This window comes from Hippoglossus stenolepis, chromosome 24 (assembly GCF_022539355.2).
Source record: "Hippoglossus stenolepis isolate QCI-W04-F060 chromosome 24, HSTE1.2, whole genome shotgun sequence".
Classification (NCBI taxonomy): domain Eukaryota; kingdom Metazoa; phylum Chordata; class Actinopteri; order Pleuronectiformes; family Pleuronectidae; genus Hippoglossus; species Hippoglossus stenolepis.
In genome coordinates this window covers 8,713,935-8,736,121 of record NC_061506.1, presented here as the reverse complement: position 1 = coordinate 8,736,121, position 22,187 = coordinate 8,713,935, and the positions used below count along the sequence as shown (strand labels likewise).

The following is a 22,187-nucleotide window of genomic DNA, read 5'->3' as shown; positions in this document are numbered from 1 at the left end:
GTGGCCAGTGCAGGTCAGAAAACACAATTTAAAATGTCTGCACACATCTGAGCTGCTTATCCGTGAAATTTCAAAAGCTCACGTAACGTTTTAAAGGGCATCAGCAGCGGTCAGCGCGAGAAACGGCCTCCCCTTTATCCCTCGCCCACATCTGGCACTTCCAGTCCACTGAACTTTTGTAATGGGCCTCGATTAGAGCGCAGGACAGATACGGTAATAAGCCCTGGAATCTTGTCAAGAGAGAGGTCAGATCAGAAGACAAATAAATAGGAAATTGCTCCCTGTGAGCCTTCTCACTGTCACCCTTAGCTTGTTACCTTGAGCACTAAAAGGTATTTATCTGACTCCGTGTCCGCTGTTTAAACAGGCGTCAGCGCTGCTCGGCGGGGCTTTAATTGCATTCGCGTCCCAGGAGTTCACTTATTGAAGTGCAGGTGCAGTGTCCAAGAAAAATAATTGAACAAACAATTATAATGTGCGTTCCCACACTGCAGGTTGGAGACAGAGCAGCTACGGGCTTATGCGCTGTTTAGCTTCCCTCCAGTCCAAAAATATCACCATAGGAGTGTTGAAATGCTCCAAAGATCTATGGTGGGCTTGTGTATATTCTGGCAGGGAGAATCTTGACAGTACCGTCCCTCCGCCCTGGGAAAGAATCCGCACCGTCCGCTGTTAACATGTGAGACATTCACAGCCTCTCCTGGTGTCTTTCCCCGAACACAAAGACAAAGGCAGGGTTCTCGTCTGCCGCACCTCGCTCACCGTCGCTGACAGGAAACAAACGCCACCTCAGGACATCAACACGTCCCGGGCTTCAGTGCCCCGTCGGCGGAAAAAGATCCCGAAGCCAAACACGCAGAGGAGACCCGAGCAACCCTTCGAGGTGCTCGTCACTCCTCGGAGCTCTTTGTTTTCAGCTCGTCCCATTGTTCCTCAGCCGGGGGAAAATGTTTTTCTAAGATGACAAACTCTATGTCTTCACAGTCACTGGATTATTTTCACAGGGCAGCTTCGGTGGGAGAGAGCCGGTGGAAAATGTTGAGCTTTGAGAAAACAGCACAAAGTCACAGCTGAAGTAGATGATTCGAGACAAAATGATGAAAGATTTTGGACATTACGGAAACAGAATGTTAACATCTAGTAAGAGGAGATTAGAAGTAGATTGAAACTATCTACGCAAACTAAATGTGTGTAGGATCATCTTATCAATCAAATTATATTTGTATAGCCCATATTCACAAATCCCAATTTGTCTCATAGGGCTGAACAAGGTGCTACATCCTCTGCCCTAAACCAACAGCTTCAGCATTACAGCATCTTTTCCCAACGTCCAAAGAATGAACATTTTCTGCAACAATTAACAAGGCAGGTTTACGCAGCAAATGGTTAAGCTCGAAAAATAAACGTTATATTTTGTGAAGTCAAATCATCTCAATTGCCGCTGGGTGCTGGCTGCATTATAGGTAATAAACCCCGCCTCCTCCATGTTAGCAGATGGTACAACGAGTTGCTGGATTTTCTTATCGTTGACCAGTGTCAGGTTATTTGTTTCCAGTCTCTATACTAAGCTGAAAATCAGCTTAATGTTATATTTAAAGTATACACTGTATATGCCAGCGGTATCAGTCTTCTCATCTAAATTTATTACATTTCCTAAAATGTTGAGGTTTTTCCTTCAAGCATCACGACTAAAAGTATGACGTTTAAGTTTCCTGAAGGCCTTGACGGGAGCATTTTAGTTTCCGGGTTAATGTCTCCTGAAACGTTTTCCTGAAAGTCTTCTTTCGTCTCTGCATTTCTCACAAAATCAGGCTGGAATTAAACTTTACTTTACTTCTGCCTTTCAGCCCGTTGTAGAAACTAAATCGTAGGCAAGAGAAAGTTAAAACTCACTTTTAAACATTTATAAAGATTCCAGCTCTCTGGAGGCCTTAACTTATGAAACAAACATTTTAGACGCCGCTTCTTTTTGTCTGCCACATTTCGAAGAAAGAACACCAGGTTATGTGTTTTGGAAGCGAAACCCTTCAGATTAAACTTCAAGTTTGCATTTGCTCGATCAATCTGATTTCCACTCCGTGGGCCTCCCCCAGGGATTCTTCTTCCATGCAGGAGGACTTCAGTGATGGCTGTTGTTTTGCTTTTTCAGCTCTCCTTCTTCCTCTCCTCCTCTCTTCCCCTTTCGTCGTTCTTCCAGAGATGCGTCGTTGTTGGCAGTGCTTATGTAATAACAGATGGAAGCTAGAAATTAACACGTCTTGCCTCTCTCGTTATTCTCCTCTCTCCATTTATTTTTAATGCTGTGAGCACGAGCGTCTCTCTCACTCTCTCTCTCTCTCTCTCTCTCTTTTGCCGTGTGTGTGTTTTTGAGTGGATGTGTGTGTGACCTCGGCAGGCCAGCAGCACCTGTCAGGAGTGTATCCACCGTGGTTGCGTGCCTAATTAGCACACAAGGAATTTGGTGGCACGAAGCGCGCAGCATCGGTGGGAAGAAAAGAGTGCGGGGTGCAATTAGGATTTGTTGGCATGTACAGAACACACAGTGAAGAATCAAACGAGGAGGAGGAGGTGGAGGAGGAGGAGGAGGAAGAGGAGGAGAGGTTGGGGTGCGTTGGAGTGGGAGTTAAGGTTTGCATGTGTGGCCTGATACTACTCCACAACTATTTTTCTTTTCACTTAAAAATACACGAGAAGCACGAGAATATCAAAAACAAACCGAGACAATGTCAGATTGTCTCCTGGTTTGAATTTGAGTCATGAAATATCAGAACGTCTCTGGAGATTTCATGTGAAAACAAAGTGAAATCCAAATAACTGCACATGAGAAACCTTAAGCAAACTAACCACGATCCAACTGTTAAAAAACACAATGACTGAAGTTCAGCTGAATCGAATCTGCCAATTCTGTCGTCTAAGTTTCATGTTTTGTCGTAACATGCACTGCTGATATATACGTATTTATTACATGCAAAAGGTTAAGTATCAAAAGTACTTATTGATAAAACAGATACAGAAATGTTGTAGTAGGTGGAGGTGGATGGTTGTGGGTTTAAAACCTCAGGGTTGGACCCTTTCAGAGGGTCACATGACAAATGTGAAGGGACGTGAGAGTTTTCCCGGGACTTTTCTCTAATAGTTATTTTTTTAAGATTTCTTGGGGGTATATTTGTCTTTATTGACAGAACAGCGTCCCTCTGAAAAATCCCTCTGAAATGAAGTGAGTAAAAGTATCAGGGACAGAACTACTAAACGTACACAGTTACTTCCCAGAGAAACGTGTCGCACATCTACTGCATGTGGCTCATTCAGGTCAATTTAATTAGTCTGTGGGTAGAGACGCCACATGACGAAAGACTATAAGTTTATCTCATATTCCTATATTCTCATGAGCTGCAGCAGTTTAACGATATTTACTGTTAGAGGTGTCATCAGGATTTATGAGGAAAAAAAGCAGCACACACAAACTAGTGGCATGTGAAAGTGATATGTTGATCTATTTATCAGTTTTCAAATAGCCTGACAGCAAATGTTCCATGACTAGGAACTGGGCCACAGCATCAACTGCATGTAATTGTAATTATTTTTTTAAAGCCTTGACCTCGTGACCAGGCTGTGGCGACTCTCTATCAGTCTATCGAGAGAATGGACATGGAACCTGCCACCCCCCACCTCCTTCATCACAACACAAAGCCTGCTCAAGCGTTTTTGTCTCGTCAACCTTCCTCTGAAAACACGCCGCCTTCACGCCCGTATAGATCTCGACTTGAATCCTTGTGCTCATAAACACTCTTGTCGTGTGCCTCTGACCCTGCTTTTCAGTTTTAGACACAAAAGGAAAAGTTTAAGAGATTTTTTTTCTGAATGAAGGAGGAGGAAGAAATAACCAATAAAGAATTTATAGGTGCCATCTTTTGGCTTCAGGCTTATGCCCGATTCCGTCGCAGAGGACTTTGATTGGTCATTAGATCGTCATCAGAGCACAAACATCTGAGCGCTATGCGAAGAAAAGAAAAAGAGAAGGAAAGAAGCTGCTGGAAGCGACTGTGACAAGGTTTAACTTTGTGTCCACCATATGATTTATTTATCGCCACGGCAGCCGTTTTCATGGATAGATTTGCGCGACGGGGGGGCTGCTGGGAGGTTTGAAAGAGTAGAGGCAACGACGAGGAGCTGACATGACCTCAGTTTGATGAGAGGGAATCAAAAAGATCACAATAGCTCTTGTGCCCACAACACTGAAAGGGAACAAATGGCTCTTTAATATTTCCACGCATACCAAAAGAAAAAACAGTTTTATTCAACGGGGATGAATAAAACAAAAAGCAGCAACACGAAAGGGCCGCGGCGGTGGCGGCGTCTTTGTGAGGCAGAGAGGAAATATGCGCCATGTCAAAAGCCATCGTCTTTTTATCTAATGGGTGCGGCAGCTGTAATGCATCCATGTGGCCCTCACTTTAATAATTGAACAGACATCGGGGCGGCACCTGCTGGGAGCCCAAATCATCGCCACGGCTTTGAACAAACCACTGTGACATTACGGCGTCAGGCATGGCAACGCCGCGCCGAAAAATACAGACAGAGGGGAAGAGGAAGAGGGGGGGGGAGAAAAAAAAAGAAAAAGGATGCATTCGAGGCGGTGAACATGGCCCGAGGCTACAGAGTAATGAGCACATCTCCATGGAGGCTTCCAAAGATTCACCATTTGAAAATTGTTTCTTGTCTTAATAAATCCTAAATGTGTAATTTACTCGTGGAAGAGGAACAACAAAGCAGCCTGACGTTCGCCTCTCCGTCTCTTATCCGCCGTAAAACGATAGAGATCATACCGACCGAGGCGTGCCGACGTTTCCTCAGGTGTACAAGCAGCACCTTCAGATCTCCTCACCCCCCCCCTGCCCTCCCTCCCTCGTCTCCATTCCCCCAAATTGCAAAGTCATTGAAATTCTTGGTCGGCTTTTGCAGGAATTATAAAACCCTCTGAATCAATTACAACATCAATCGGGCTGAAATCTGCGGCCGATGAATATGTATAAAAGTACACACACATCCAGCTAATTAAACAAGGCCGTCAGAAATCACTTCAGACAGGTCGGGCAAACGCACAGCGAGCATACATTAACAGGCAGGAAGTTGAGGCGCAGAGACAGCTGATGCTGGGCCTGAATGCTGAACACATGTATATGTAGATTCTGACGACTCAAAACAAGTTTAGCATTTTTTTTTAATCGAGAACATTAAGTTGACTTTACTCTGGACGTGCTCTTCCCCAACTTGTGTCGGTTTCGGCTGCTGTTTGTCTTGTCGGCCTTGGTTGACGTCCAGTCGGCTGGACAGTGGAGGCCCCCCAGAGCCCCGGGGGCCACAAAAATACCCAAGGTTTACAGTCACTGTCGAGCAGGTTTTAATATTCATACTTCCTGCATTGTTAAGTGAATTTGCAGCCTTCTCCTGCAGAGCGTGAAGAACAGTTTCATCTAACCATACGAGGACGACCAGGCGTAAAAATGTGACTGTTTTATACTGTGCAGTGTGTCGAGTCCAAAATGGGAAAGCGAGATATTACTACATGACATATTCCTGCCTGTTAGACGTCGGGTTCTGAACTGTCTTAATCTGCTTCTGTCCATCTTTGGTCTTTGCTGATCTTATACATTGTAGGTGATGATAGGTAAACTGTGACAAGTAATGATTCCAAATTAAAAGAGGATCAAATCATGTTAAACAATCCCACCTTGTTTGGTCCGGTTCATCTGACTTTTCAGTTTAGAGAACATTTTTGGGGGATTGTTCGGACTGTCGAGGAGTTGAGACAGAATTAAACAATAGAAGAAGAAAAAGAAAGCGATTCGCAGGATTGCTTTCAGCCTTCGACTATATAACGTCGAGTACAAATGGTAATAATTTCACAGCGACAACCAAATTGACTGGTTCATTCCCTTTTTTTCAGTCCAACAAGAAAAACTACAACCCGCCCAACTGACAACACGACATCAGACACGCTACAAACCAATCAATGTCAAGTATGGGCTGACGCAGCTCACGTAGGTAATGACAACACGTACGCATGCGAGATTAAATTCTTTAGTGCGTTTCCTAAATAACAATGTGAGACCAATCAAATGTAAACAATGTAACAAAGACATTCAGGTGTGAAATCATCCTGAAATCAACAGAACATAAAGACCATGGCACAGAAATGCCTCCTTTGAAACAATTGAACGGGAATTTCTTTTGAAACTTTGGCCTATTTTTTTAATGAACTTGTTTTCAGCCTTGTTGTTCATTAGTTCAGTTTCACCACAATAACACACTCACACATGTCTCAGCTCCAAAAAACAAAGTTGCAGACTCTCTGCAGGATTAAAGACCAACATTTCCTCTGCACTCTGGTGGCTTGTTTTCTTTTTTCTCTTCCCTTTTCCATTTTTTTTTTTTTGCCGTGCACTCTGACGACAGCGCTCGGGTTGATCATTAACTTCAATGTTGGCTCCACTGTTTCATGCCTAAGGGTTCTAAAGCACAGAGACTTCTTTAGGTTCCCCCATTAGGACATTTGTGAAGTGAAAATTAAGCTCACAGCCGTTACAAAAAGACAGACTCTGCCAGCTCTTTAGAAGCATCAAGCGCTGAAACTATTGTAAAGTGGCCATGTGCATTTAAACAACAGAAGCAGACCTGCCTCACTAAAAGTCTGCTTCACAGTCCGACCTTCTAACCTGTTGTAGAACAAACTCAGCCAAGGTTATTGCCTTAAAACTGAGATGACTGCATTAAACTGCACTTTGAAATTTGTTCGCCGACGTTACTGATCATTTACGTTTAAATTTCGTTGCCGCAGCTCCCAGTGGTCGCTAACAGAAGTTGATTATGAGGCCAACACATGAATCTAAACTCTGTTAAAGCAGCACATGGTGATTTAGACTGATAAAAAAGTATTTTCATATAAGCATGCTGCCTCTTGTACTTTAATCTTATTTTCCTGCAGGATAAAAGCTGCAGCTAAATGCCTGAAAATGTACAAATTTCCTCTGAACAAAATCACGTAGGATAAAGATCATCTCACTTTAATTCCCCCCCTCCTCCTCCGCCTCATCTCCGTTTCACTTGACACAAAGTTACCCGAGCGTCTCGACAGTGGAGGAGTTTTATGATTTAAATTCTTTATTTCTGTGTTCTGCTCCACGGCCGGTTGTCCCCGGGCAGTTGCTGTCTCTGCCCATGTCTCCCATCCTGAGATGTGCTGCTCACGGAGCTGAGGGAAGGAAAAGGGAAAGGGGGAAGAAGAGCCCAGCCAAGAGGCCCCGGGGCCACGGCCCTCTCTGGACTCCCAACCCCGGGTCACCGAGCACCTCGGGTCAGCCGGTCCTGCACAGGCTCCTTGTGGGGTAATCGCCCGGCTACCGGATTGAGGAGGAGTGGGGAGGAAGGAGGGGGCTCCCCCCGGTGTCTTGTGTAATCAACATTTAGAGAACAGCTGGGAGGAGGAGCAGCAGTGTGTGTTTGTTGTGTGCATGTGTGTTTTCTCACGTTCAGATATATCTGATCTGTCGTGTGTGTGTTTTCGTTTGGTGTGTGTTCATGTAAGCGGCTACTATAGCATTAACAAGCTCAGATATGAGGTTGTGAACAACATGATTATGTGCATGTGTGTGTGTGTGTGTGGTCGGTGTGTATTCCCTGCTGGGCCTCAGTGCTCAGAGCGGGTTCAGTGTCGGGGTCTTTGCCTGCAAATAAAACTCCTCCTCTGGGTGCCAATATGCACATCTTGGGGTAGAACTGTCAGAGCAAGAAATTTAAAATTTTGAGGAGATGAAACACGCGAGACGGACGGAGATATGAGCAGTTTCAAAGTATCAAAGAGGAAGTGAGAATTATAACGAATGCAAAATATATCTTAGGATTTTTTGATCTTTGTTTGCTTGGGATCTATTAAAGGAACATACTGGAGAAAAAGTTTGGCCTCTTCACCACCTGATGTCACAGCTTTTAATAAAAGTCTCACGCTTTAATAATAGCTTCAGAAATAAAAAACAAGGTAGGTGTGAAAGCACACTAGCCCACTTCGCTGGCCTAGAAAGAAAGAATACACGTAAGGGGCTATTTACAACTGCACCACGTCAAATCAGAACTCGACATGTTTGGTCTGTCTCACTGGCAGCAGGGCATCCACTAATGAACGAGCTGCAGTCTAAGACGACACAGTCCTTCATTCCTTCACTTCACAGTCAAAAAACGAACTCTCTACGATTACGAATCAATTGATCTGAGCCGATTGCAAAACCACATAGACGCGCAGGCCTGAGATCAGTGGCAAAAGAGCAGAATCCTCCCCGACCACACTGAGTATTCGGTGTATCTGATGGAAACTATGATAAAACATGAACAAAAATTGATGTATTCAAACCAAATCACCTGAAAACAGAGAGCTGATTTCTTCTTTTTATACATTCTTTCTTTCCCTGAGATGAAAAGGAAGGACCCAGTTATCATTTTGCCATATGCGTTGTTTGTTTTGGATCTATAAATACTGTAATTGCCTCGGGTAAAGTGCTAATGCAACAGATAACTCTGTGTCGCACAACATTTGAATGGACCATCTGACTAATTACAGCCGCGTACGATCAAATCAGGCTCCACAGAACCTGTGAAGACCCTGAACCTGGCCTTCCGGTCAGGAAGAGGAGGCAGCCTCATTGCTGCTGCCAGAAATAATAATTTCAACAATTTTCTATAATTTCGAGCATCTAAACAGAGCGAATCAAGTCATGAAACAAAGCTGGGAGCCGCCAAGCTCCGAGTCCACCTCCCCCAGAAAAAACACACGCACAAACACATACGCGGAGGCCTACGAGAGCCTCCCGGAGGAAAGCGGCTAGCATCTAAAAACAGCCTCTGCAGCTGGCGGCAGCGGCGAGAGGCGTGCTTTCAGCACCCGCACCCGCAGTCGCAGTTTACTCCTGCTAAATGTATGGAATCAGGCTCCTGCTAAAAACTACAATTACAGGTGATATACAGATTGAAATCATAGGGGCCGCTTTTTTTTGTTGAGGAAAATTGTCCTAATGAGCGGTTTGGCGATTCATAGGGTGGAAGGGAGGGAAGGACTGGTGTTGGTGTTGGAGGAGACTGTGAAAGTCTTTTCTCTTAGAGTGTGTGTGTGTTGGGGAGGTGTTGGAGGGGCATAAACAGCTGCACCTGCTGCTGCGGCGCGCACTGCCACAGTTAATGATATCGGATGATATCATTAGGCAAAGTGCTCATAAACAGATGTTGGAGGCGCTGCCTAAACAGTGTCAGCTGAGCCGGTTTGCATTTCTGCGAACGTATTATCTATATAGGACATTTAAGTTTGTTATGTTAATAACCCCTCCGTTAGCATGCAGGATGTGACACAGGAAGAATACAGAGATGATGCCGCTGTGTGTGTGTGTGTTAAACTGCACCTCAGAGGCTTGGTGGAACCTCTGAGGCTGATCAGAGGTGTGAAGAGCTGACAGGAGATCAGTTTAGAGGAGACTAAACACAGCAGGCTCCACAGAAGACCAACATGTCAGAGCCTAATCCACGATCCAACTGCATTTTGGTGACGACCACACAATGATCCGGCGCTCTTCCTTTCAAATAAGGACTCAATCATATTTCAACATATTAGAACAAATATAGAGTTGACCTGAAAATTATTTTAGGCCAGATGTAACTGCAAGGTTCAAATCCCCCAAAAAAAAACCCTGAGATGCTCACTTTACAGGTAATTTAATGCATACAAGTTGCTGGTGAACTTTAAAATTCAAATTGCTAAAAATAAAGTTATACATTGTGTGCTATATTTTAATGTATTATATAATAATGCTTTTGAGTATAAACCTTGTTCACAAGTGCTCAAAGATTGGTTTAAGAATAAAAATCTCACATTAGCTAAGGTTAATTATAACCTTCACATAAAATACACAGATCAGTAAAAACTCCACAGTGTCTGAATGTGATGAAGTATTCAAAGAGTGATCTTACCGTTACAGCAGCTGAGTGGTGGGACCTCAGGTAGGTTGGATTACCTTGTGGACAGTGGGCAGTGGTGAACCCGAACCTCCGCTCTGCAATAACAGGACAAGATCATCATAAATCTTCTAGACAAACTATGTATTTTTAACAAAATCAGAATCAGTAAGAGACAAAAAGTCTGGTTGTATGTAGTGCCTTGCTCTAGGGATTTTAACCAGTAAACCTGGAGCTGAACTTTTACAGGCAGGGTTCATTCATCACTGTGAGGAATTGAACTTGCAACTCTGATATTTGCTGGAAGGAAGTTGCTTGATGTTTAAGTTAGGCATTCAGACTATTATTTTCTCACTTTCTTCTAATTCTTATTTTATCCTTTCATTACTTTTTATATTTAACTTTTGATTCTCTATTTGTTTGTTGATATGTTGCTTTGACAAACTGTCCTGATGCATTTTATATTTCATGTAAAAGCATGTTGAATTGCTATGTTGCTGAAATGGGGGGGGGGGGGTCACAGACCATATCTCCCCTAATTAGCATTTGAGATGCATGAAATGTTGGTTTCATGCGTTTCTCTTGTGACCACACGGGGAGGATATTAGGATCTGCAGATGTTACAGCCCCAAAGTGTCATGATTTGACACTTTGTACAAATAAATTAAAAATACTGTATTTTAGAATGTATAGTTAAATACTATCGGTGTCTATAATTATTTTGGTTTTCCTCTTAGGTCAAAACTATTAATTTAACAATTTATCACATGAAATGAACCAGGTTGCAGGATAATTAAATGTCATTCAGCCCAAACTGCTTCAAACAAGTGTAACATGGGTCTAAACCACTGTTGTTTTAATTTTCTGATTTATGTCAAATTCTAAACACAGCAAACACACAGATCAGAGCAGGAAACTGTCTAAAATAATAATAATCTGGTCTAAAAACAAACAAACAGTGACAACAGTGAAACATGAATCTCCAGTTTGCTCCATTTCACACAATAATACTAACAAAGTTGTTGTTGTTGTTTGTTTCTCTTTTCTGGTCAAACACACACTAGTTAACTCACAGCTGTGTTCATTCAGGTGAATTAACACAAATGTTTGAAGGGAAAGTGTTTAGTTACTTTACTGTGTTTTGTGACTCAGCCAAACTGGAACAAACAGTCACAGCACCTAATTCAATCAACTCCAGAGTCAGAAATGTTCTCATGTAGTTTTAAAAACCATTAAAAACGTGAATGTTTGACAAACCTGAGCTGCTTGGACCACCACTTCCTTGTGTTTCTTCTTCTCCTGTTTGCTGGGGGAGTGCCAATGCAACGACCTGCTCTGCCGCCACCTAGTGGTTCGTCGTGTGAACCAGAGAGTGGAGCAAATCGATCACAGTTTAATCAAACATAATCCCCTGCACGTGCACCTTCTGATGCCAGCTGCATTTCATAAGTAAAACTTTGAGTAAGAGGGTTCAACAAGTACAAGATTCAACAAGTGTCTGAGTTTGAAACATAATCGGACAATCTCACAGAGAAATTACAAATTCTACAAATTAAATAAAAAATGAAGTTGGTTCTGATTCAACACCAGATGGTAAAAAGTCTAAACTGTGAGCAGAGGAATGAATCTAGAAAATGTTGTTTAATTTGAGTCCTGTATAGATTATGTTAATTTATTGATTAATTTATTTTCTCAAATTGAAAAATCCTGCCGTCTTCATTATTATTATTTCTATAATATATCTTCTAGAATAACGACAACAACAATGACAACAATAATAACAATATAAAAAAAAAATAACATCAACAACATAATAGTACATTTTAATAAATTCAAGAAGTAAGTAGCAGTAAAGATTCTGACAGGCTCACCCCAGCTTGGCAGAGGCAAGCATCACGCCTCACTTTTAAACAGCACTCATACACGTGTTAACAGATTTATGTAAAAGGTTAACATCCTTGTGTTATTCTGCTCAGGCGCTGCCATTTTACCCCCCCTCCTCCTCCACCTCCCCACTTCCCTGGCGGAAAAAAAAAGGGGGGAACAGGCGCCCATTTCCCTGCCACCATTATGCTCATTTGTCCTGTCAAGAGAATGACAGGCCGGTTGACTCTTCCCCAGATACGACCATTAGGTAACGCTCTGTCATCTGACAGCGAGGCATTCTGCCGCTCCCTAAAAACCCCCTAATTATTTCCTTCGCCAGAGACAGGCGGCGGCGGGTAGGTAATTTTTAACCTTTCACGTGCACCTGGGGAACCCTCCTCCAGGGAGCCAAGGTGCCTGTGTGGCATTCAGTCATCAAAACATGACCTTTTATGGCCGTTCGGAGAGCAGTTGGCACCGGGTGCCATGCGCCGGCTAATGCTAATGTTGATGACTAATTTATGCATCAGCCGACTGCATCTGCAGCAAGTTTAGGGTAGCAACAATGTGTGATAGAGCAGTGAGATGGGAGAGGAAGGGATGAGGAGGAAGGGGTGAATGGGGGGGAGGCATCACCGCAGAGCAAGCAGAGGTGAAAGGCATTTTGGGGGAATGGGTGGGGCTTTTGAGACACCCGGTAGCCTGGCACAACAGGGAATTGAGGGGGCTAATTATGTTGCAGGGAATACATTCGGCGTGACCAGCGAGCCTTTTTAGAATTTGTCGAGTGCAATCTGACTAACGTGGCTGACCTTTACTTTTTTTTATTTTTTTGCCCAAATTTGTGGGAGACCAGAGAGCATGCAAGATGTGTGCATATTCTAGGACCTAATTGCCTTTTTTCTTGTGAGGCTGCCCAGTACCTACCCCGCTGCCCCTACAAATGAAAAATATAAATAAAGTGGGATATCAAACACCGCATCATCACATGCATTTTTAAAGCAACGGCACATTACACGCGTGTTTACAGTCACGGGCGTTACTACTCCCTGTGGATGGAGGTGGTTGCAGTCGGCTCGACTTGTTAAATGACGATTTCCTTTGAGGAAAATCAGTTGGTTGACCTCTGACCCTTGATGTACTTGTGTTTAAGATCTTGATAATGTAGAAACAAAAGATTTATCGGTACCGATTTCTAGTTAAAGGACACCTTGTCAGTAGACCAGCCTATACATCCAAGGGTGCGTGACTTCACAAGGCCAGTCGAGCGGCTTGTCTGACACGCCTCCTAACAAAGCCAGGCAAGAGCTGAGGCTGGCATTTCCTACATGTGCTGGAAGCAGTTGACCAATCACAACAGAGTGCGGGCCACTTGGCCAATCAGAGCAGACTGGGCTTTATCAGGAGGGGGGCCTTTAAGAGACAGGAGAGTTTCAGACAGAGGCTGAAAAGAGGAGCTGCAGCAATGGGGATATTCACTCAACATGGGAGACACTATATGTCCATGTAGAGGTGTCTGAATGTATGTGAAATTTTGTATTTCCTATGTAGTGCCCCCATTGTTTCCCATAATGCATCATTACAATTTGTGAACTACCAATGCAACATCACTATGAGGAGGAAGAATCAGCTGGACCACTGACAAGGTGTGTTCTGTGGGGGAGAGCAGCTCCCTTTACTGCAGACTTTGGGCTTTTTAACTTTGCAGAACTTTTAAGAAAATAAAAAAAAACCTTATAACGCAATAGAGATAATTATCACTACCTTACCAGAAACATATCTATTGCTGTCTTCTTTCTGGGGAGAGATGCTGGTTGTAACTGCTCATCATGATCACAGGTCAAAAACATCATGGGCCTGAAAGAGCGGCCACTGATGGAGCAGGAGGAGCTGAATGGACTGAAACACAAAGACACACAGTTGTTCCTTTATAGCAAAATTTACCTTTACTTAAATTTGTTCTACTAACAATGATGTAAATGTGTTATTCAAACTCTGCAGAAAAACATTGATAGAATAGAAGTTTATTTTGTGGGAAATCAGCATCACGGTAAGAAAAGGTCAACTTTCTCTCGAACCCCCCAGTGAAGAATATGGACGGAGAAGAAGGAGCGAATGCCTCCTGCGCTGTCAGCCTGTCTAAGAACGATGGGGACCCTAACAGAGACATTTATGTGGGAAGCATAAAATAAAAAAGAAGGCCAGGCCTCAGGGTTTACAGTTAGCTGACATAAACGCTGAATGTTTATACTCTTCTCCAAATTCCTGCGAGCCCATAAATTGTTATTATCGCAAAGTGTTTCATCGAGCAGACAAATCGAGGTGTTGGGGTGAAGACGAGATGAATTTCAAGCGCAGAGGAGAATCCAGCTAATCGGATCACGAGTAAGTGATGGTGCTATTCTCCTTGAAAAACATAATTTGTATGAATCAGGCCGTGTGTGCATTTGCAAACATGTCAGGCGTCCTGCGCTCTGTGTGTTTGTATATTCATTGTCAGCCAGAGAGCGGGAGAGAAAAGATGCTGATGAAGTCTTTGTTTAGACAAATCAGGAAATTACTTATTCCGCCTGGAAAGTGTGATTTTTTATTTCTCTCCCCCCCACCCTCTCCCCCTCTTGCAGTTGTATTTCTCAAGTTCTGCAGAAAGGTCATCACAAAGTGTTTCCCTCGGAGCAACATAGTGCAATAAAACACAAGTAAACACAAAGCAAGACGGATTCAAGCCTCTGTACGTTCACGCAGCCATTAGTGATTTATACTCTGCTGCTAATCCCTTGCTCAGGCCGCCCTGCTGCCATTAAGCTTCGAAATTACATGTTCTATCACGAGCAGCCGCTCTCACCTGAGTATTGGATTACTGAAATAAAATATGAATAATTAATACTGAGCAATAGGTTCCTGGCAACAGGAATGGCTGCAATTTAATAATGAGCATTATGTTTCTTGTGTTTTTTCCCTCCTTTTTCTGTGTCTCCACCTCCTCCGGTGTCGTTTGATCTTCTCGGGTATCTCTACCAGGGGAGTCGGCGCATCCTCTCCCTTCTTCTTCGTTGGTTCTTCCTCTGCTGGGTTGACTCGCCTGGCTGCTGGGGTGAGAGACCTGCCTTCCCCCTGTGTTCTTTATCCTACCTCCTCCTCCACTTTTTCTCCTTCTTCATTGTGTTTTTTTGTTTGTTAATAAGCTGCCGCTAAATAAATTAGAAAATACCCACCCAGGGGTGATCAGACGGCCACAAACCCTTGTCATCTGTCTTCCGGCGCTGCCAGGCAAAAGAGAGCAAGTGAGGAAAGGAGAAGAAGAGAGGAGGACAGCCAGGATTTCTTCTTCTTCATCTTCCTTTCCTTCCCTGGCTTGGTATTCTGTCAGAGGTGAGAGGGAGAAAGAGAGAAGAAGAACAGGCTCGTTTCTACGGTGCCAGACAACCCAAGGCGATCCGCCATTTGCTAAAAAAAAAAAAACACCCCCATGCATACGTCCATATTTATTTAATGCGGCGAGAGAATATATAAGTAGGAGAGGAAGGAAGGGAGGCAGACACAGATAGAGAGGAGGAAAAAAAACTTTGCTACATATGGAGTGCTTCTTACAACTAATCAGCAGACTGTTGGTGATTGGGGCCGCGGGCGCCAGGTTGGCTCGAGCCAGAGTTAGCACAGTGCCCAGGTCTTTGCTGCAGGCTGCACAGGTTGGCCTCAACTCTGCTGGGGAGCAGATGGCGAGCCAAAGCTTGTAGTCACACTTACCTTCCCCACTAAATCCCTAATCCCTCCGTGGACGCTCCTCCAAGGCAGGTTTTTGGAGGCAGAAATAGGGGTTACAATCTGGACCGGCGCGGCGCCTGCCAAAACACTCACAACACAGAAATGCAAATTAACTTATTTGTGTTGTCCGCCGGCCAAGGCACCGCTTCTTTGGCGAGTAATTAAGATACCTTGAAAAATATTTGTAAAAGATCAATAATTTCAAATGGACGGGAAAAAAAAACAATGCAGACAAAGAGAGAGCATGGGAGAATACGCGAGGGGCGTGGACGCTGCGTTACACGCGTTTTATTTTCTGGTTTTTAACACCCGCCCCTCCTCTCCATCTGCACACCAATTTCACCTACAGATACGAAAAACTAGTCCCTCAGGTGTTGGCGGCGGCAACCTCAGGTCTAATGACTCCGCCTTTACAGCCACAGAACCAGACTGGAAACTGGCTGCTGAGCACACAAAGCATTTGAGTTGAATGTCCCTTTAGAGCGAGCAGCTTTAGGTCATATAAAAGACAGAAATGGAAGAAGGAGAAGAAGAAGAAGAAGAAGAAGAAAAAAAGAAAAAACACAAGCGCCCCCTGAATCAGTAACTGTTAGAGGAGGCGTAGGAGCCTCGGTGACACCTTTCAGCTGTGCTTGTTGGCTGGTGCTTAAGCTACGCACTAACACACACACACACACACACACAGACACACACACACACACACACTGTTATTAGCCTGGTGTCAGCAGCACTAAATGGGCTGCAGATGTTAATGCACTGTTTTAGATACAGTGGCAGGAAAAAGAGGCAGAGACGAACCCATTCAGAGGCAGAATAACTAAATACAGAGAGAGAAACACATTCATTAGTGAGGAACACACGGCGGATGATAACTCCGAGGTAATGCATTATAAACAGTGCTGTTTAAACACAGTGGGCATGTTTAAAATCTTTAAAATAACAGACAACGTGTCGGTTTTTACTTGTTTTTACTCGTCGTCCTGTAGTTTATTAGCTCAACATTCTGTCTTTAGAAGCTTCGGAGTCAGTGGAGGATTTTTAGGAGCTAAAGACAGTTTTTATATGACCTCTTATCTCAAAGTTTCATTTTATCTAATTACAAATTATTTATTTGTATTAAATGTATGATTCTCTTAGAGTCGTCCATGTCATTGCCTTTATTGCTATTGTCTCAAAGGTCTCCTACAACCTGATTTTATTTGTTTATCTTGTAATCTACCAAAAGCATCCATCCTCATACATTATTTGTATGTTAAAATGGTCATTATATCAGGAAAATACAATTATACCAATAGTTCCACTAATATTCTGTCTGTAGTGAAAGGTGCAAATTATGTGCACTGTTTTTTTTTTTAATATTTCTTTTGTTTTATTTTATTGTCTATTTTTATTTCTGTACTTAATTAACTTGCTCCCTTGTCGACCTCTTTTTGATTATCTTTTTCATATTGTATTTTACTGTATCAATCAATTCATATTATACAGTACTGTGTTATATTGTATCATATATATAGTACATATCATATCGTATCATATTGTATCATACATATTGTATCGTACTGAGTTGTGCGGCATCATATCCTACTGTATCGTACTGTACCACACTGTCATGATATCATACCACACTGTATATATATCATAACATATACATATCCTAACCTATCGTGTCCCATCATATCGCATTGTATCGTACTGAGTAGTGTTGTACCGTATCGTACCATTTTGTATAAATTCTTAGAAACCATCCCAAAATAACATAAAATTAAAAAAAACAATCAAGTACAGACGGTCTGTGCAGACCAACATTGTTGGATTTGGTTCAAGTGCTTTACTGTTTGAAAAACTGACAGCTGGTACATACACTGATGTTATATAAAAATAGACATTACAACTATGTTAACCTTTTTTAAATATAAAACCTTTTTTAAACAGGGCCCATAGAGTTTAAAATAGTGTATCCAAAACATTATTCACTGTTCACATGATAAGCTCCCTCTGTGTTCTGTGTGTACATTATTTTTATTTTATTCTGAAGTAGGGAGTGAGCTGCATTTTCAAAATGTGGGGAAGCATGATTAATCTATTCCCAGTCATAACTTTCCCTCCCCGATATGAAACTGTGCTGCTGTCACTCAGCCCTCCAGCAGCAATCAGCTCTCTACTGTAAGTCTATGAGGGTCTGAAAGGCCTCTGGGACCAGCCAGGCGGATCAAACGACCTCCCGAGTATCCGACCAGATGTCCTCACTGGGACGGGTTCAGATGGTCTCAGCGAGCAGCGAGGGAAAGGTCAGAGTCACACAGTGGGTTAAACTGGACCCATCACGAAACTGGCTCGGGCTGCGGGGTTTGTGCAGCACAGGCCGCGCTCATCGGCAGGGATTATTTCAATTAAGGCTCACGCTGGCTGTACGCGGGATTACAACAGGGTTTAGAGATGCAGGACACATCTGAACACAGCACATGGTCGGCCAGGCAGCTCCCAGAGATTATATGGCTGAAACATGACAGACAGGCAGTCATAATTAGTATTGATATAGGAGAATATGAGTCCGATATCATAAAGTCATGTATTTTTTAAAAACCTGCATATTTGCCATTTTTGTTCTACTGAGAACACTTTTAATAAAAATAAATTTGGCATATCATTATGTTAGCCCTAATTTTCTTAAAGCGCCCTTTCGCACTGCAAGTTATTGTTAAACCCTTAAAAGTAACTTGGAAATAGACTGTTTTTAGTTACATTAGGCTTCTAGTTATTTTGTGGGTCTTATATTTATAAGATAAAAGTTGGAATATAATTGCAACAATATTAACCCTAAATAAATCGCATCATGAACACTGTGACACGTGGATATAAGGACTTGCTCCATTCAAACCACAAATCAACAATTAGCTGCAGCAGTCATTGTTTATTAAACTCACCCACCTCATTGGAGTCAAACAGGCTAACGATTGATATTGTCGAATTATTGGCAAATGGCTAAAATTCATATACATTACGTGATCTCAAATATACGACAGATCTCTATCAATCAAATTATATTCATAAAGCCCATATTCACAAATCACAATTTGTTTCATAGGGCTTAACAAGGTGCTACATCCTCTGTCCTTAACCCTTACTCAAGAGTAAGGAAAAACCACCAGGGGGAAAAAACGTAAAAACCTCAGAGAGAGGCACATGTGAGGGATCCCTCTCCCAGGACTGAAAGAAGTGCACGAGAGGCATCTAAGTTAGAACTTAAACTTCAGACTGTTTCACTGATGAGAAACTGAACAAGACAAAGAAATGCTACCTCCTGACCTCCCTGTGCAAGTAGCCAAAGTGAAGAATCCCCCACAGGAATCAATACAATCTCTTATAACTCTTATCAAAGCCTGAGCTTTTCAGTAACTGTGTATTACAAAGTAAAATCTCTAAAATGACAGAGAGAGCGGGGATCCTCCCAGAGGGATAATTATCTCCTCATCTCTGCTTCTGTGCAACTCACAGACGTGCTGCGTCTATTATTGGCAGAGATGAAAGAGCAAGGTAAACGCTGGCATCACATACTGAGAGGAGAACCTGTTTCTGATCAGTCGATGGCGTTTAGCAGCAGCGGCAGGTTCATGAAAGGTAAAACCTGCAAATGAGAGACGATTAGCTTCTGCCCCCTGCGCTGTATGCATGGCGTGGCTTGGACGTGAATAGCATTACCGCCCTCCCTGCCGTTAGCATTCACAGCGGCGACCCGCGACTCCGTCTGGCATTTCACCTGTGGACGGTCCAGCCTGATTGAGATGCGACAGAGGAGCCGGGCTGACGCTCACCTAATTGGCCCCGGAGTCGGCCCTAATTCCTGATTCTCAGGGAGGTCCACATTTCAAAGCGGCGCCCGGATCAATTAATGGCCCGGTAATGTGTCTCATATTCATACAAGGCGAGCGTCTTAGGTTGGGAAAATCAGATATCAGCCACCTTGGACTCAGCAAGGCGAGCATCAGTCGGAGTTATGTGGAAGGGAATTCAATACGAGGCTCAGCTGTTCAGGCCGTTGTCACACGGTGAATATGTTTTGTTCTGGCGTCTACTTGACCTTTTGACCCCACATTCAATGTTGGGAATAGAGGAATTTGAAGGTTTTAAACAACTTTAGTGTTTTACAGAGTGGAACTTTCACTCATTATTGTGACCATGACCACTATTGTGACTTAACTACAGCAACTAGAACATCCAAAATGTAGTCTTCCACTGCTGAAAATAGTCCCCAACTAAATATACTAGTATTTCCTCCTATTTGAAGAACAACAACAGTGTCCAACTGTCCATATGTGTCCCAAATCTGGGCTGTTGTCTCTAGAGGACAAGGGCTACACAGCCAACAAAGGAGGCCGTCTTTATGGGCCGGGGAGACTGCAAAGGCCGAACTGGAATGAGATGGTCTGGTCTACAGAAGCTTTCCGTAATCGGCGTCACCAGCTCGTCCCGTCCTTACTGCTGTTGCCTAGCGACAGAGCTGAAGTTGGACTCGACGAGCAGTTTTGATTCACCTTGTTTTGTACTTTTAACAGTTCGGTTGAGTTGAAGGGTGTTGCTCAAGTATTAGATGTCTCGTTGCTTGCTGCCGCCATTATCTCTTTGAAACACTTTTCGTCACCGAAGTGCAATGAATTCTGGGATAGGTTGGGCCAGCATTTGGGGGGGGGGGCCTTCGAAATGGCACAGCCTTGTCGCGCTGCTGTGACACAATCACTCTTCTGAATTGAGACACAAACACTAGCTAAGGTAGCTAGCATTAGGCAACGTCGAGTGAATTATGATGCAATTGACTTCCTTGCTCTTGGATTTTCAAGTGCAAATAAATGATTTTACTGAAAAACAATATTTTACCAAGCATGTATTGTATCTTGGTCCTTAATGGTGGGGTTATATGTAAGCAAGCTGTCTATTCTTCCACTGCTGCCAGACAGGGTTGACAGCTGATATGTGATAAAAGTATAACAGTCTGCTCTTAGGCTCAGACTCTGACAGCCGCAACCACACAGCACTTTAAGGTAGAGCAAGGTACAACCCCGCTGTTTTCTCAACAGCAGACTGTTTGAAATATGAATGAGCAGCCAGTCTATACATCATGTTCGCTGACATGTTGTATTAAAATTTATGAATGACTTCATCAAAAAGCACTTTCTGCCAGACAGATTTGCCCTGACATCACACTTACAAGGCTGGTTGGAGCCTCAGATAAATGTGTGTGTGTGGATGGCTAAGTGTGAAATTATCTGTACCGCGTGCAAGTACAGTGTGTAATCTGTGCACAGTGTGTGTGTGTGTTAGGTTTGACTCCTGCATCCTAATCAAACTAGTATTTTCTTTAAAGATAAATTTAAATTTTTTTTAAATATCAGGGTGTCCATCGATCGAATAATCCTGTGTGCAAAGCAGGTATAGGAGGCACTATACTTTGGTGGATCAAAACAAAGGTTTCCAAGCATGAATCCCATTAAAACATATTCCCTCTAATTTATAACATGAGATTCTTGGATTTTTAAGAATTAAATAGAATCTAAAAACATAGTAAAACATTTGTAACATCTCTAATGAATGCAAAACCTCAACAGGAAATCAGCCAGCAACTAGTTAATGATTCAAACTAATAGTGAGAGTGTGCGTGTTTGCCTGTGAGTGTGTGTGCCACCACCGACCCCTCTTTAGTCTTCGGGTTATGAAATAATACCTGTCATCTGCCGACTGCTGAACCCTGAAAAGGGGGCAGGTTTTCCAGGTCAGCCCGCCATCTGTCAGCGCAGCCCTCTCCTGTTCCCGCACATTAGCACCTGATTGGCTGGAACCGGCCCCGGGTGGGCGGGGCCACCAGCGGCCCCCCGCGGGGACCCAGCGGAGGCAGTCACATGCGGGCACACTGACAGTCGCAGACGAGGAAAGAGACAACACGCACATGTGCCCATGCTGTGGTACGCCTACAAGAGTATGGACGCACTGCACAAACACACACGAGCACGGACACTCAAACACACACTAGTGAACGCAAATGCACACACGTGCATTTGCGTTCACAGAAACAGAAAGCAGCTAAAATCGCAAGACAAAGATATTTCAAGTTTCGGACAATATGTTTTAATGTTTTTGTCGAATAAAGAAATAAAAAAATGCATCCATGAATACTTTTCAAATATAAAATAGGGACTTAAATCAGAGATGTTCCAGAAACAGCAGTGGTCAGTTAGTCAGTGGACACAGATTGGACTTTACAACCCCGTCTCTTATTAGATATTATGTTTACATACATACGTCTGGTTTGCAAACGTTAAAATACGTTTTAGTTTTTTTTAAAGGAAACGTAACACCACCCACGTTCTGTTCTGTTAGCGCCATGAGGAAACGTTGCTAATTCATGGATCTGGCAAGTCCCAGAATGCTAATATTGAAACACCCATCTGCAATAACATATCTGCCTATTGCAACTAAAACAATATTGATAGTTTCTGGGTGACAGTAGGGAAACTTCCAGCCAATACAAAGATGTGGAGGGACTTATTTCCTCATACTTCATGTTCTCTCTC

At 43.1% G+C, this 22,187-nt stretch overlaps 1 long non-coding RNA gene across 13 annotated transcripts in view; it reads right to left on the bottom strand.

Annotated features, from left to right (window-relative positions):
• LOC118103440 overlaps window positions 1-21,590 on the bottom strand; it is a 75,488-nt gene extending 53,898 nt beyond the window's left edge. For 10 of the 13 annotated variants that reach the window (XR_007032440.1, XR_007032445.1, XR_007032444.1 and 7 more), the window contains exons 1-3: window positions 13,629-14,460; window positions 11,251-11,338; window positions 10,009-10,091 (exon numbers count right to left, since the gene is read on the bottom strand). This is a non-coding gene — a long non-coding RNA (uncharacterized LOC118103440). Of the gene's footprint in view, window positions 1-10,008; window positions 10,092-11,250; window positions 11,339-13,628; window positions 14,461-15,074 lie in introns of those variants that run through there. The other 3 variants (XR_007032438.1, XR_007032441.1, XR_007032439.1) reach the window with 2 other exon arrangements.
• Window positions 21,591-22,187: the final 597 nt, after the last annotated feature.